This window comes from Fukomys damarensis, unplaced genomic scaffold (assembly GCF_012274545.1).
Source record: "Fukomys damarensis isolate Sample0158 unplaced genomic scaffold, DMR_v1.0_HiC HiC_scaffold_38, whole genome shotgun sequence".
Taxonomy (NCBI): domain Eukaryota; kingdom Metazoa; phylum Chordata; class Mammalia; order Rodentia; family Bathyergidae; genus Fukomys; species Fukomys damarensis.
In genome coordinates, this window is record NW_022900950.1 from 31,992,568 (window position 1) to 32,008,148 (window position 15,581).

Genomic DNA, 15,581 nt, shown 5'->3' on the forward strand with positions numbered 1-15,581 from the left:
TCCATACCTTGCATTAGTATTTGACTTCCCACCTTTCACATGGCCTCAGCATGTACACAAGTATATGTAATGTGTTTGTATTTGTTTTAGACATGTGTGTGTGCATTTGGGATTGTGACCTGAAAGAGAAGGTTTTAGGTTTCATTCTTTTTTCCTCAAAGCAATGAAAAAGACAAGAGAGGCCTTAGTCAAAGAGTGGAATTTCATATACAGTATTTGGCTTTCAGGAAGTATAAAGAATCATGTTAGAGTAAAACAAGTCAAGGCATTTCCCTAGGGAAATAGAGACTGCTGTCCGAGTTCACTTGGGGTGGTCAACTTCTGATACCCACATCCCTCCCCCCAGCACCCACCCCTATCTGTGACTGCAAGGCCAGTTACAAACTACACAGGGCCTTGGTACAGAAACCATAGGCACAGCTTACGGCCAGGCCCTCCAAATGAAAGGACAGATTCTGTGACTCTTTTCTAATTTAGTGCCTGTTATTTTTCCCTTTGTAATTGGAACCATAAAAATAGAACATCATTTAGGAGCCTGACTCTATAACCGCACTTGAAAAGAGATTTGGGGGGAGGGGAATTTACCTAGGCCTTAAGAATACATCAAGCCCTTAAGGAAGTAGATTGTGCCATGTTTGAAGATGCAAAGATAATCACTGTGCTGGGAACCGTCTTGAGGGGGGAGGAAACTGAACAACAAGAGGAAAGCAGCGTTCACTCCCGATTTCGCACAGGAAGCCCAGAGCACCTCCTGCCAAAGCGAGATAAGAAAGCTCCCATGCACTATTCTGAACAAGGCCACTGTTATCAGCTTCAGCTCAGCACTGTCTCCTCCATGCTCCAATCCTTCATCCCTTTCTTAATGAGCTTTAGGACTCCTGCCTCCATTTGCATACAGCATGCCAAGCACAATAGCATGGGGGTATTTATAACTAGTGAAAGGAAAAAAATTGTGGGGTAAGATTATACTCCATGTCATCTCTGTCAATTGCTCTGAAGTTGAAACAACTTAATTTGGCACCAGAGTTTGATAAAAATAAATCCGTTGTATCCAACATAGAGCTGGGACCTGACACACGACATGTCAATCTATTTGACTCCAACTAAGAGTCATCTGGAGAGGTCTCGCGTCTGGGCTAAGGCACTGATCATCTTGACACATAATGGGAAAGGGCCATTCTCTGTATATGTAGGTGACACTTAGAACCTACACGCTTTAAATTGTTTTTCCAGTTGTGGAAATCGATTTACCCTGTTATTTCTATACTCCTAAATTAATTGGCTCTTCTGTGACCAAAAAGATGAAGGCAGTCTAAACCCTCAGAAAAAGGCAAAGCCAACACAGGTCAAATCTGCACTTCTGACAATATTGACGGCTGCCACAATTTGGACTCAGTTCTGGCTAACTTTAAGTTCCTGCACTTAATCCTCAGGCCGTATATAACATGAATATCCATGTATTACCATTGTTTACCAAGAACGTAAACTCCAATGTTTCTCTGGGTATAGAAAGGCTTCTCAAATAGTCACTGTACTAAAACCATTACTGCTTTGAGGATTTAATGTCTTTTTTAAATCCTCAAAATGGTCACTTTTCCCCAAAATTTGGTAAATACCTCTTATACAACCAAAACACATTGAATATCCAGTGAGTACACACTCTGAAATTGCAGTCTGAGTTAGAGCTCACTACATCACACTCAACTCAGCTCCCACTCACCTTTTCAGATCAGCACTCCCAACATAGTACAAGGTGCACACGAGGGTACCCTGTTATGCTCACCTGGGCTTTCTCTTAGGGCTGGTTTTGTTATTGTTGTTGTTATTTCTTGGTTTTTGTTTGTTTGTTTTGGTACCAGAACTTGAACTCAGGACCTTGTACTTCTGAGGCAGGTGGCGGGACCACTGAGTGAAATCCCTGGCCCCGTTTTTTTTTTTTTTATAATAATGATTTTTAAATTTTCTTCCATTCTTCCTGCCTTTGCTGCTCTTCCCCTGCCTAGAGCACAGATCCATACTTTCTTTTCATTAAAAGGTGGATTAGTATACCTGGTAGAGCATGAGAATTTTAGCCACTGGTGGTAGTTGTGTTTTATTGACTTATGTAAGAAAAATAACAATTGGGTGACAATTTCAGAAGTAGGTGAAGGTGCCAGTATTATTCTCTGAAGAACTGGACAGTGTAGTTCAGCTCTTCATTAGGCCTTTTTAGAAATTGCCATCTGTTTACTGCCTGTTATGGTACTCAAGAGTCCTTTTGTTATTTAGTATAAGATTAATTCTCATTTCATAATTGATTTTTGTTGGTTTAATAACTATACCAATCCTAGGTCTAGTCTGCAGCCAGAGTCTTAAAATAAATAAGATTTTTTTTTTTTTTTTTTGTACCAGGGATCAGACTCTGGTCCTTTAAGGATCCCTTCTCACCCTATGATAAATGATATGGAAGCTGACCTTTCTTGCTCTGCTCTGGTTTACTCTTGGCTGGCTGAGGGAAACTGTTGCTACTGTTACTGTGCCAGGCCTGCGCTGGAAGCTTTACACATGCATTTTGCCTCAGCTAGTTCTCATAGTCTCCCAGGGAAGCAGGTCTTATAGTTCCCGTTTCACAAATCCTTTTACTAGTTGGGAAACTGAAAACCAGAAAGATCAGATGCCTTGCTCAGGTTCACACAGCTGGGAGTAGAAACCAGACTGCTAACTCTTTCCTCCATATCAAAGTTCAGTCCATCACCCTGGAGACTTTGTTCCCAAGGACCTCCCAAACCTTTTCTGTCACACTTCCCAGCATAGAGTCCCTTGTTTCAAAGAAAATCTCTAGGAGTGCTCTGAATTCAGACTGCTACAAAAGTCGCACATCAAGAGGAATTTTCATTTTCCAAAGGAATAAGATATCCTTTGGGGGAAACATGTAAGGGGAAGAGGTAGAAGAAAACTTTATATTTTCAGCATAAATTTTGGTCAGTTTAGGTCATAAAATGTTCTGATGCTACAGGAACTTTTTTCCTTCTCTTGGCTGACAAATTTTATCATTTTAAAAATCTTGCAACAAAAGTTTTTAAAAAGACAACCTTTTTTTTTTCCTGGTAACAAAATTTTGTCTCCATGATCAGAAGGCATGTTGTGGGATGAAGGTCACCTGCTTTATTACAAACTATACTTCTTTAAACAGTGCTTCAGGGGTAGGGGTGGAGGGGGGCAGTGCCGAGTACCCTAATTACTGATGGTTATGGGAGCCTGAGACATGGCCTAGAAATTGATGTATATGTTAAGTGTATATTAAAAGGACACTTAATTAGGAAAAAAGAGCTACAAAGTTCTACAAAATCCCAGGAAGGAATAATTTTCCTCTTTTGTTCTTTTTTGGGTAATGAATCTAAGGATTGGTGTAAATGCTATCTGATAATGGGATTTTTACTGCATGTGTTAACAGTGATTAGAATCTGTTTATAAAGAATACTGAATCATTTCAAGTTAGGAAACAAAAGAGTAGAGTAGTAATAAAGAGCAAATCAAGGCTGTAAAATGTCTTTTAAAAAAATAGAAAAGAAAGACCACCTGGAACCCAGCCAGAGGGCAGGACCAAGGCTGGCTCACCATTCAGCGCATCATCCTGCACAAGGCCCTGATGTAAACAGTCCTCGGCTACTGTGGGCCTCGTGTCAAAACATTGTGAGAGCGTATCTGAGCCATCAGATTAATAGAATCTGCAAACACTATCTTTTCCCTTCTTCTCACATTCTCATAAGACAAATAAGTCGATACAGGGGAGAGGATGCTGGCAGAAGAGGGTGTGGAGTTGGAAGGCGTGCGTCTGCAGAATGGCTCCTGTTCCTTTTGCTGTAGACAAACAGCCCGGGCCTTCAGGGTGGTCACAGGGTCAGGCAGAGGGGACTCTGAAGAAGTTCTGGAAAAGTGACTTCCTCATATAGTAAAAGACCTTGCGATGCCTTAAATCACTTATCTCAGGAGGAGGGGAAGAAAGAGTTTGGGGGATCATAGGCATTGGGTCAGCTCCTCGGACAATGGTGGAGAGCATCCAGTGTCCTGGGCCACCTCTGTTTAGAGAAGATGTTTTCTCTGAGTGACTTGGCTGGCACTGCTTCCTGCACTCGAGGGCTGTCGTCCATTCACACTCAGAACAAGGCCTGTTGTATTCAGCCTCTGCTTCCCTCCCCTCTTCGGCTTCTAAGCATGTGCTCTCACAGTGCAGCCCCCATCTCCTTTATGGAACCTTAGCCAGGGCTGGGGGGGTCCTCAGCCCCACTTTTGTGTGACCGGGAGGCTAAAAGATCGGTTGTGTGCTTACTTGGTTACAACTAGATAGGAGCCTCAAAGAGAATGTCTGTTTTGTTTATTCACTTTTCTTCTTAGTGAAGGACTAGCTGACTGAGGAAGGATGATTTGATAAATAAAAAGTCTTTAGGGAATTTTTAGTAATGGCTAAAAATGATATCCTTCACCATACTCAGGAAGGAGACTGAAGATATTAGCTCCAATCACTCAGTGAAGAATATTTCAAGCTATCATTGCATTTTGTTCATGCAAAAAGGAAGACAGAGGCTTATTTACTATATAGCAGTCAGTACTGAAATATCCTGGATGCCTTCAGAACTGGGACAAGGTTAGCATAAGGAACGGATCTTAGAGCCACCAGACGTGAGTTCAAATAATGGTTTTATAACTTTCCAGTTACATAACTCTGGTAGCAAAAGCCCAATTATGGGACTCACAGGCACAGAAAATTGCTCAGAAGACTTGCAGTCTGTTTTGATTTCTTGAATCATTCTGAAAATTTGTCCTTGGATCACAGCCCATAAATTCTGCTTTGGTATTCTGCCATTGGCTTGCACTCAGGGTATTGGAATTATCAGTCCTGAGACACACTCAGTGCGGTAGAAACATGCTAGAGGATTTTGCCCCTATATTCCAGAGACTAGAAGAGAAGTCATTTCTCTTGAGTCTCAGTCCCCTGAATGACTGTACTTCTCTTGGCTCATTTTTTTATCTTATAGACCCTTTAATCTTTCTTCTCTCAGCAAACAGCAAATGGACTGTGTCACTACATTGTCTTATACTGTTTTCTCCTTTTGTCCAGGGTTGTTCAATTGCATATTATGCTTTTTGTAAATCACATCAAATTTTTTGGAAATGGATGTTCTTAGCTTTGCCAACTCCGAAGGGGGGAAAAACATGGTAAAAACATGGTACCATTTCTTGCTAGTCTCATTATAGAGCCAAAAAGCAAAGAGAAGGGAAATAATTTAAATAAAGAAGTAAAGAAGGTCCCCTTGACATCAGCAAGTATTACAGTGATACCAAATGAGTTAATGTGGATAACATACTTAGTACAGTGCCTGGCACACAATGAACAGATTGGTAATGTTGTCATTTTATTATTTGCCTATATGTAGGGCTACTTAACAGCAGGGACTATGTTTCTCATCATTGTTGCCTCAGTGCCTAGCCCATCCAACTGACCAACAGTAGATACGCAAGGCACTTGTCTGTTGCTCAGTTAACTGCCTGTTCAGAAGAGTGAATCCTGGCAAAGAATGGGCCCACCCTTATGTCAGGTATCAAACCTCCCATCCACCACTTAAATGTGCTGAAAAGGGGTGCTAGTGGCCACTGAATGACCTCACATGCCTCCTGAACTAATCACTATGTCACCACCATCAGTTCCATCAGTGCCAAATATTAATGAAGACAAGGGATGTGATGAGGACCCAGACAAACATAGCTTAGCATGTCAGTACCCAACTGATAGTCCTGGATAATTTCAATCTAGGCAATGGAAAATAGAAAATAGAAAACTGACTGTCAGTTGTCTTCTCCTTTTGCAAAGGCTGGGAAAAATATTGGCTCATAATTAATAGCACCATCTTACTCAAAAATTATTTTTTCATTTATATTCCATTTCCTCCTGAAAGAAGTACATAATTTACTTCCTTTTTTTTGAAGGACTATCTGTATTTATTAAAGAAACAAGTCAAATTCATGAAAACATACCAGAATATGGTTGAATACAGGCAAGTAAAATGAAAAGAGCAATATCCTACTATGGGCTCTACAAGATTTCAGACAATGAGCACTCAATAGCCAAGGAAGAATTCACAAACAAAAGGAGACCCAGGCTTCTAGAACTCTTTTAATTTCCTAAATAATCTGAAATGCCTAACATTGCTTGTCCCTCTTGGACCATCAAGAGTCAAAGTAGTCTGAAGATATGTCCAAAGATGCAAGTATGGGAGATCAGTAACCTCACATCATGGATCATCTTGTCAGATTACTGATTGTCAACATTCAGAGGTTAGTGTGTACACAATGCCACTTCAGAGGAAAATGGCTTTGCAGTGCACAGCCACAGAGCTGCCTAAGGTACTGGGCAACTTTCAGCAAACAAACTTAGCACTTGCAATGTGCCAGTCACAGAGTGAAGTACTTCATACGTTTTATCTCATTTAATTCCTCCAAACAACCTCTGATGTCAGTGCTGTCCTCCACTGCAGAGTTGAGGAAACAGATTCAGAAAAGTGGTTTCTTTTGCCAAGAATCTGACTGCTCATAGAAAGGAGTAGATGCCAGAGGACTCAGGTTCCAGGTCCCATGTCCTTAAGCTGTGGATTGTATTTCTGAATCCTAACACCTTCTAAAATTGCTTCTTATGGTTTAAACACAGACTTCCTTTTCATTTTTTCTTCAGTAGTGAGTATTGCATGTAGGGGCACTTTATCAATGAGCTGCCTCCCCAGTTCTTCCTATTTGAGACAGGGTCTTGATAAGCTGCCCAGGTGGGACCCAAACTAGCAATCCTGCTGCTTCAGCCTACTGAGTTCTGGGATTACAGGCATGCGTCACGACACCAAACAACATAGGCTTCTTAAAATATACCTGCTGCTGGATGTGGCTGTACACACCTGTAATCTCAGCACTCAGAAGGCTGAGGCAAGAGGATGGCCATGAGTTCAAGACCAGCCTGGGCTATATAGTGATACCCTGTCTCAAAAAAACAGAACAAAACAAAAAAGCAAATTAAAATATACCTGCTTGCTGGTTTGTGAGCTTTAGACTAAAAATACCTCATATTAATATTTAAGTTGTTACAGAATCCATGCTAGTAGTGACAGATGAAGTGCTTTCAATCATCTGGTTGATGATGGCCTAGACGGTCACTCATTTGTAGTCTGACATGTCAATCAGGACTAGTTTCTTAGCAAGGACCTTGAATTTTCTGTGCCTGACCTGAAAAATGGTGATTATTATAGTCTGTCTCAAAGAAATTTTCTTATAATTAAATGATAATTAAATGAGATTGCGTGTGTGAAGTACATATTAAGCACCTAACATCCCATAAGTGCTTAATAACTTTTATCTATAAAGAAAATAAAAATAAAAATTCTAGGCCACATGTTTTTCTACCAGTCATAATATTCTGTTTGGCCTTAGAGGGTCTTTAAGTACACACTTACATTTTTCTCACCTTATTCATTTGAGGACTTTTTCATGTCTACAAGAGAGGATCTGTCAGAAGGTAGCAATTAGTGGCCACCTTACATAATGCTCAATGATGATGATAAGGCATATGGAACATGGAATAATATGTGCTGTTGTATTGTAATTTTATTTTTTTAAATCTTGAGTAATTAAGAGTGTGAAATAGGAAGAAAGGGCTAAAGGTGTAGGGAAAGTAAGAAGGGTAGGCACAAGGAAATAAGGGAAAAGAAAAAATATGAGAAAATGAAAAAATGGAAATAAAGAGTTTCTTAATGGGGAGGGGAGGAGCGGGTGTAGGGAGGGCAGGGACAAGGGGAAAAAATGAGAACCAAGACCTGTCATGTGAAGGTACAGGATCCCAGTAATGAATGTAACTGTATTGTAGACCTAGATTGTACCAATAAACTCAATAAAAAGAAAAAAAATCTTGAGTATCTACTCCAAAGCCTTGATTTTCAGCTATAGAAGCCAGGGTTTCAGGGATTCAGTGCCTCTAATGCATGCTGAAAAACAGCCTTCATAGTACAGCCACGGCAGTGAGGCTATAAAAGGCCATCAATCTGAAGAATTGACAAGGTAGGCTCCTGGTCAGCAGACTGCAGAACATCAAATGGGCTGAGGTGAATGTTCCACGCCACTCTAAAATTTCCACGTCAGGTCCCAACTTGCTTTTCCAGTTATGCTTTTATTTTTTTCTCGGCCCAAATCTGATGTCACCCAAATTAGTCTTCTGGCATGTCCTCTCTAGTACCTCAGTCCATACTGAATCCCATATTGCTCTGTCCCTTCTTCGTCCCCCTCTCCATAGGAATTTTCACAATCTATCTATTGTCTTCTGGGCCCAGGTCTACCTGCTCCATGGTCTTCCTTTAAACTGCAGCACTTGTCATCAGTCACCAGCTGCAGTCATCACTTGCTCCTAGAGATACACATGACTTGAACCAAATTTTTGGAATTGCTGCTAACCTCTCTCCCCCTTCTTCTCCAATCCCCAGCTCAACTCTTAACTCCACAAATGTGCTCACTTTGAACTTACTGCTGAGAAGAGCAAACTTAACAGGATTGGTCAGTGCTCCCTTAACCTGTCCCCAGAAGGACTTCTGCTCCTTCCAAGGACAACCCACAGGAATCCACTCTGAGCAGTCATATCAGATGCCAGGGAAAAGTTACCTTCTGCAATGCCAACTACTTTGCTCTTCTTTTATTCCAAAATCTGAAAATACCTGAGAAATAACACTCTGAGCTTCTGTTCCTTTATGGCAAATGGGGAAATTAATGAGTATTCCACACAACTGTTAAGGACTACAAGATAATGTGTATAAAGGGGTTGTGGTGGTTAAACATGGTTGTCAACTGGATTAAAAAATGCCTAGCAGATTCAGAAAGCATGCTTCTGTCTGGGTGGGTCACGAGGGTGATCCTGAGAACAATCTCATTGCTGGCCCCTTTCTCTCTGGTGTGTTTCCCCTAGGCCAAGAAGTGAGAAGTTTTGTTTAACTAAGCCCCTCCACCATGGTTTTCCTGCCTTGGAGCCAGCTGGCCATGGGCTGAACCTTCTGAAACCATGAGCCCAAATAAATTTCTTCTCCTTTAAATTGTGAATACCAGATATTTGGTCCTAGCAGTGGGAAAGCTGATCAATACAGGGATGAATACAGCTTCTAGCACCAGAAAGGGCATATTGATGAAATCAATTATAGCTATTATGACTCAGTAAATCATAGCATTGATGAGAAAACATCCTACAGGTCTTCTAGAGAAAGCATAAAGAAAATAGGGCTAGCGGGTAGAATCATATTGTAACACACACCACCTGCGCTATCATCTAAATCCTCTACACATTTTCTAACTTCCTGATCCTCCAGGTTCTGTTTTTTTTTTTAATTTAAAAGACACTGAGTTTACATAGACTAGATTCCATATTTCAAAAAACAGCCTACCAAGATAATTGAGATAAATAAAAAATGTAGATGTCCAAACATAAATGCATATTTTAATAAATGTTCTGGCTTACTTATCTATTACCTAAGAAACTGTCAGGATATTAATTTCTGGATTCAGTAATTTAAAAAATCTGTGAATATGGCCCCCAAATGGGAGAGGTTTTATCAATTTTTTTAAGGAGTCATCCCAAATTTTATGTCACTGTCTTTTGTCTATTTCTAACCCTGGGAAGCTATGTTAGATCTTGCTGACAAGATCTCTATAAAAACCATCCAGCATAAATTTCCTATGAGTCAGCCTTTTGGTTTAATTTAAAACACATAATGAAATGTTTGATAGCAATTATAGGAGACAGTTAATTCATTAGAAACAATAACTCATCAGATTCACTTGCATTACTATGGAGAGTGGAAAAAAGGAAAATCTCACAGAGTACAGGAAAGTAGGAAAGAGGCATTTGGCAAGTGAACTCATGCTCTCTTTCAGGACTTTGTATGAAATATTAATAGGGGTTGTTGTCCTAACATTCACATCAGGCAGCATGCACTTTCTCGTCCAGTAATTATATAACAGAATGCAAGAAGTTTCTCATTAGTAAGTAAGTGAACATTCATTTTTGGCTCATGATGAAAGCCTCTTGTATAAGATGGCCAGTTTTATTTGGCTTTGTTCAAATTCAAAGTCCTGCTAAAGTGGGCTTTGGTCAAGTGGTCCTCTTTAAACTCTTACTTAAGTTCAGGTTCTTCTTTGTGTAGTGTACTTGCCTTGAGCCTACAAAGCACTTAATGTACAATAAGAGACACATGGATATAAACTATAAATATGTTTAAGAAGAATGTGGTAAATATTAAAATATGAGGTAAGTAATTATATTTCCAAAAGAAAAGATCTTAAATTACTCTTTCTCTTAGCCATGTAACCTATCTTACCCTTAGGAAATGTTGACTTTTTCAATTTACAGGTTAAACTTTTCATTTTGTAGATAGAAAGCAAAATACAGGACATAAAATTATTATGGCATAAAAATAATAGTAATTCATGATGGTAGTCAATTAAATTTGGGTCCTTGAGTACATTTCTAATTAACTACCATTAACAATTGTTTTGGTTATGTCCCGTTAATTTTACATACGCCACTGATGCACAAAACTATGGTTCTTCCAAATCATCTATGCCTGACACATCCTTAATGATTCTGGGCTTTTCTTGCCAATTTGCAAATGCAAACAACAGACAAATGCAATTAGGCAATGCCTAGTCAGAGTTCCTAGAGGCCTCTGCCTTGCCTAGCTATAGTAGGACACCCCTCCTCCCACAGGAACAAAGGGAAAACTGCATTTGGTCTAAGTGCTCAGACCTCTTAGACACCCTGTAAGGCTTTACCACTGGGGCAAACCAAGAGTGTTTTAGAAATGCAACTTCAAATTGTCATCAAGAATGGCAAGGGATATTATTTTCTCTTTGACTTCTCAAATATATAATTACCCTAGACTCCAGATCTGACCTACTTAAGTTTTGAAAGCCCTTCTTTGAGGGCCTATATCTACCTAGTGGAGTTTTATTAGAAAACCAACCACCTTAGCAAAGAAAGTCATCAAGATTGCTGTATCCCCCCAAGCTTCCAGGAGTTGAGAATCCCAAACTGTTTTTCACATCCTGAATGGGGCTTATTGGCAAAATATCAAATAAAGCAAGCAAAGCATAGAACCAACTGGGTAGAGGAGAAAGCTTTAATGGACAAAGGCTGACAGAGTGGGTCCAGGTTGGCACTAAAAAAAAAATAACAGGTTTACCCTCAACAATGGAAGACCTAGTGCATTACTTCTCCTCTTTTTCCCCCCAGTACTGGGATATAAGGAATCCAGGGCCTCACAAGCCTCACAATATGGTAGGCAAATACTCCATCATTGAGTTATACCTCCAGCCCTGCATTTTTATCTTACATGGTAATTATTAACATTTATAACCTCTAAGTCAATTATTCTATATAACAGAACATTACATGTAAGATTTCCCTTGTAAGCATTCTACTTTGATGAATTCAAGCATTCATTAATTTGGCATTAACCTTCCTTTAAAGTTAATGGTCAAATTGTTCTATAAATTATAAGAAGCAGAAGAGAAATATGAGTATAACAACTGGGAAACTTTAAAGTTTTTTTTTAAAAAGACAAAATGTAATTTAAAGCGATTTCCTCACTTAACTCCTTCATAGCTATGATTTAGAGGAAAGGGGAAGCCCGGAAGTTGCCATTTACAGAAGGGGAAATGGAAGCCCAGATTAAATAACTGGACAAGGTCAGAGAGAAGTCAGGGCCATGCCAAGAATAGAACCTACTTCCTTGATTCTCAGGTCTCTAATCCTGAGGCTTAGCACATATATTACTCCAATAAGTAAGTAATCATCAAATAGGTGCGATCTTGTGTAATTAAAACTAAATGCTGACAACAAATGATGTTTGTCGTTGTTTTACACATGGTTGGTACCTAATAAATATTTATATGATGAGGAAATGGTTGACATTACACATTTAGATTGAATACTGCCAGTGTGCGAAATTGATTTATATAAAGTGAGAGGTATTAATGCAAGGCAGATAGCACAGATTTCTCCCTAAAAATTTGTGTTGGCTACCACAGTTGAAAAAAATTGAAATTTTCATAATGTTACCTGATATGTTTTTCATTAGAAGGGCCTTTGTATATTTTGCAACTATATTATAATCGATCGGTGTTGTTACTCTGAAATTATGATATGTGAGTTAGATGGGGAGAAATAATTAAAGGGGTATGCATTCTAAGAATGCTTGCTCTCAAAACAAAGCTATAGTCATTGAAGGCTGCAGACACTAAACTTCTAATACTAAAGATCAAGACACATTCCGTATTTAAAAACTAGGCCTAGGTTAAAACAAAACAAAACAAAACAAAAACCCCAAACCAGGTAGCTCTGGACACTAACAGAGGGGTGACCTGAGCTAACAGTGCCAGCAGGGATGACCCATCCAAAGCCCACTTATCATCTGGTATCTGTGGGGACTATGTGAAAGTGGGCTTAATAGCCAGTTCAGGCATAACATGCTCCAGTCTCTTACATGGGCATCTCTTTGGTACTCAACCATACCAAAATAAAAACAATCTTTTAACATCTTAGATTCATCCTGAGAACACTGAACTGGTAACCTGGAGCACAAACAAATGATGCCCAGATTGTCCATTCTCCATACTCTCTTGGGATCCTCAGATCCCTAGGGTGACACCCCTTCCCTGAAGTCCTGTGTTGTCACTTGTTCTTTAGAACCTCCCTACTCCGTCAATTGCTGCCAGAGCTGCGGCAAAGATCATCTCTGAGATCAAGAGTAGCTCGTGGCTCTGAAGCATTGGTAGTCCCATTTCACTCTTCAAAGTGCAGGGGCAACATGAAGTCCCACAAATGGCATGTGGACCGGCCAAACTACAGGCAGCTTCCCCACATAACACTCTGCCCCACCCAGCCTTAACCATCTGCCGGGCAGAACCACTTCCTCCCATGATTGGAAATGAATGGACGGAGGGCCATGTGACCTGTGAGAATTACTTCATTCGCCCATTGCACCCTTGTATTTATTCTTTCTTTTACTTTTGCCTAACGTTTCTATAGTTCAATTCTTTTCTTTTCCTAAGTCATATTTTCCTCCATTCTACAGGGTTTTCCCCTCAGACCTATCAGATTTCTATTTTTAAAGAAGAATGATATTTTACTTTTCACAATTTATCTTCATTTCCTGGAAATATTTGGTACGATTTCTCATTGCTGTGAAACTAGTTCCATAGTAGAAATTTCCACTGAAGTTCCTTAGAAGTTCTTGGGTCTTTACTTGAAATATGCACCAGTCAATCAATAATTATAGCCTTGTATTTCTGCAGCACTGTGTGGTAAATGCTTACCGCATTTACTCCTTGTATTCTGTCTATAAAGTGTGTTTCATTATCTTGCTTTTATATAATCAGAAGCTGTGAACTACAGACATATGAGAGGTACTAGAAATTTAACAGCCCTGTGGCTGCTTCCTAGCTTTGTGCCAGGCTAACAAGGAGCAAGTTTACCAGTATCCATTTAGAAGTCTCTACCAGGAAAATTCAAAACTTCCTCCTCATTTTATTCCATGTTAATAATGTAATAGTTTTAAATACCGAAATACTTCTTATACCAAAATATGCAGGACAGTAAAAGGGAGAAATTCTGCTTTATTCCTTCTTGGTTTATTAGCTACATGATTTTTTTTTTCTTTTCTTCTTTTTTGCAGTACCAGGGATTGAACTCAGGACCTTAGGCTTGCAAGGCAGGCATGGCACCACAAAGCTAAATCCCAGGCCGGCTACATGATTTTTTCGTAGCCATCATTTTTTAAAGTAACCATCTTTTCCTCCTCTTTTTCCTAATGTTTCATTTAAAAAAAAAAAACAGATTGTCAGGCCAGGGATTTAGTTCAGTGGTTCCATCGCCTGCCTCACAAACGCAAGGACTGGAGATTGATCTCTGGTACCAAAACAAACAAACAAACAAAAATTTTAAAAAACCTGAATTGTTCATACTAATGAGGCACCACGTGACATTTCAGTATGTGTATACATTATGTAATGTTTAAATCAGTTTAAACATATTTCCTCAAACATTTGTCATTTCTTATGGAGAAAATATCCAAAACCCTTTCTTATAGCTTTCTGAGATATATAGTACATAGTCATGAGCTTTAGTCACTCTACTATGCAATACCACAGCAGAACTTCTTACTAATGTTTCATAAGAACAAATTAAAGGCAGAAGAAAACCCCCAATATTTCTTAGTTAAAACACAGCTCATTTGCATAATATATTTTACCACTTTTTTTTTAAAGAAGGAAGTTTCTAGGTGATCAGTAGTTCTGATAGTTTTAAAATATGCTTACATATTTATCATATTCTAGGAGATGAACAATTTAGGTCTGAACTTCTTATATTAACTTAGATACATAAACTAGATGACCATATTAAGCCAGTTATTAATTTCAGGTTACTCAAATGACTATAGTGTAGCCTTAAAACTAAACTACTGCTTCTCTATATTTCTATTCTTAGAAAAAGATATTTGAATGACAAGTCAGACATTATGTGGAGTTCCATAACTTACCAGTAACTTTTCACTATCAGTGTACCCTAAACAAAGAATCAAGACACAGATGGAGACTTGAAATTGAAGAAAGAATTTAGAACATCAAATAGGCACTTTTGTTTATGCTAGGATTATGCCTTGTTTATTTTTTCATCAGATTAGGTTTTTTTAATAGCAATTCTTCCAAACACTCTGAAAGTTAAAAGCAATAAAGCAAACTTTTTGGCATAATAATAATTCTTAGACTGTTTCCATAATATCTTATTAGTGTACATATTGCTCCTATTCCTGTTTTTCAAACTAGCTCTCCTGAACTATCATTGGTACCATCCCTCTAGACTAGATAAAAGGGAAAACACAAACAGTGTTCAGTCAGTAAGTCATGTGAGGAAATTTTGTGTATGCATGAAGGGTTGGGAAGTATTTATTCAGCAGATGCAGACTGAGCATATATGGTGTGCCAGACTCAAGATACAGAGCAGTTAGCTCATAGCTTACAGACAAATGAGCATACATTCACCATGGTGTAAACATGTTTTTCATACTGGGAGGAAGAAATGAGTCTGAATGAGGCAGTTAGGAAGCTTCATTGAGAAGGTGATACGAGAACTGAGCCTGGAGTTTGATAAAGGAGGACATCTTATGAGGCAGACAGTGGGTGGAACCCCATTTCAGACATATGGAAAAGCATAAGCAAACCCTCAGAGATAAAACATAGTGATCATTAGTGTTGGGAAGACTGTGGATCATCCAATGAAAAATGGGAAGATCAGTGTAACTATCACATGGGTGTAGCTAAAGTCTGAAGATTCTCTACTGGGAAACAAGCACGGAGGTTCTATCCTGGGCAAGTAAGAGGTCTCAGGTTACCTTAGTTCTGTGTGTCTGTATTCCTAAAATGGCACACTAGAGAGAAAAATGATGCAACAGGGAGCCAATGGAGGAAATCTTCAAGAAGCAGTAACTGTTGCCTACCTGTTTCCAAAGTAGGTGAAGTCTTTGCCCCAA

The 15,581-nt window shown here is 39.2% G+C and overlaps 1 protein-coding gene across 1 annotated transcript in view; it reads right to left on the reverse strand.

The window, feature by feature from the left end:
* Window positions 1–15,581, reverse strand: part of Flt1 (fms related receptor tyrosine kinase 1) — a 169,469-nt gene that overhangs the window by 103,272 nt on the left and 50,616 nt on the right. The window lies entirely within an intron of this gene.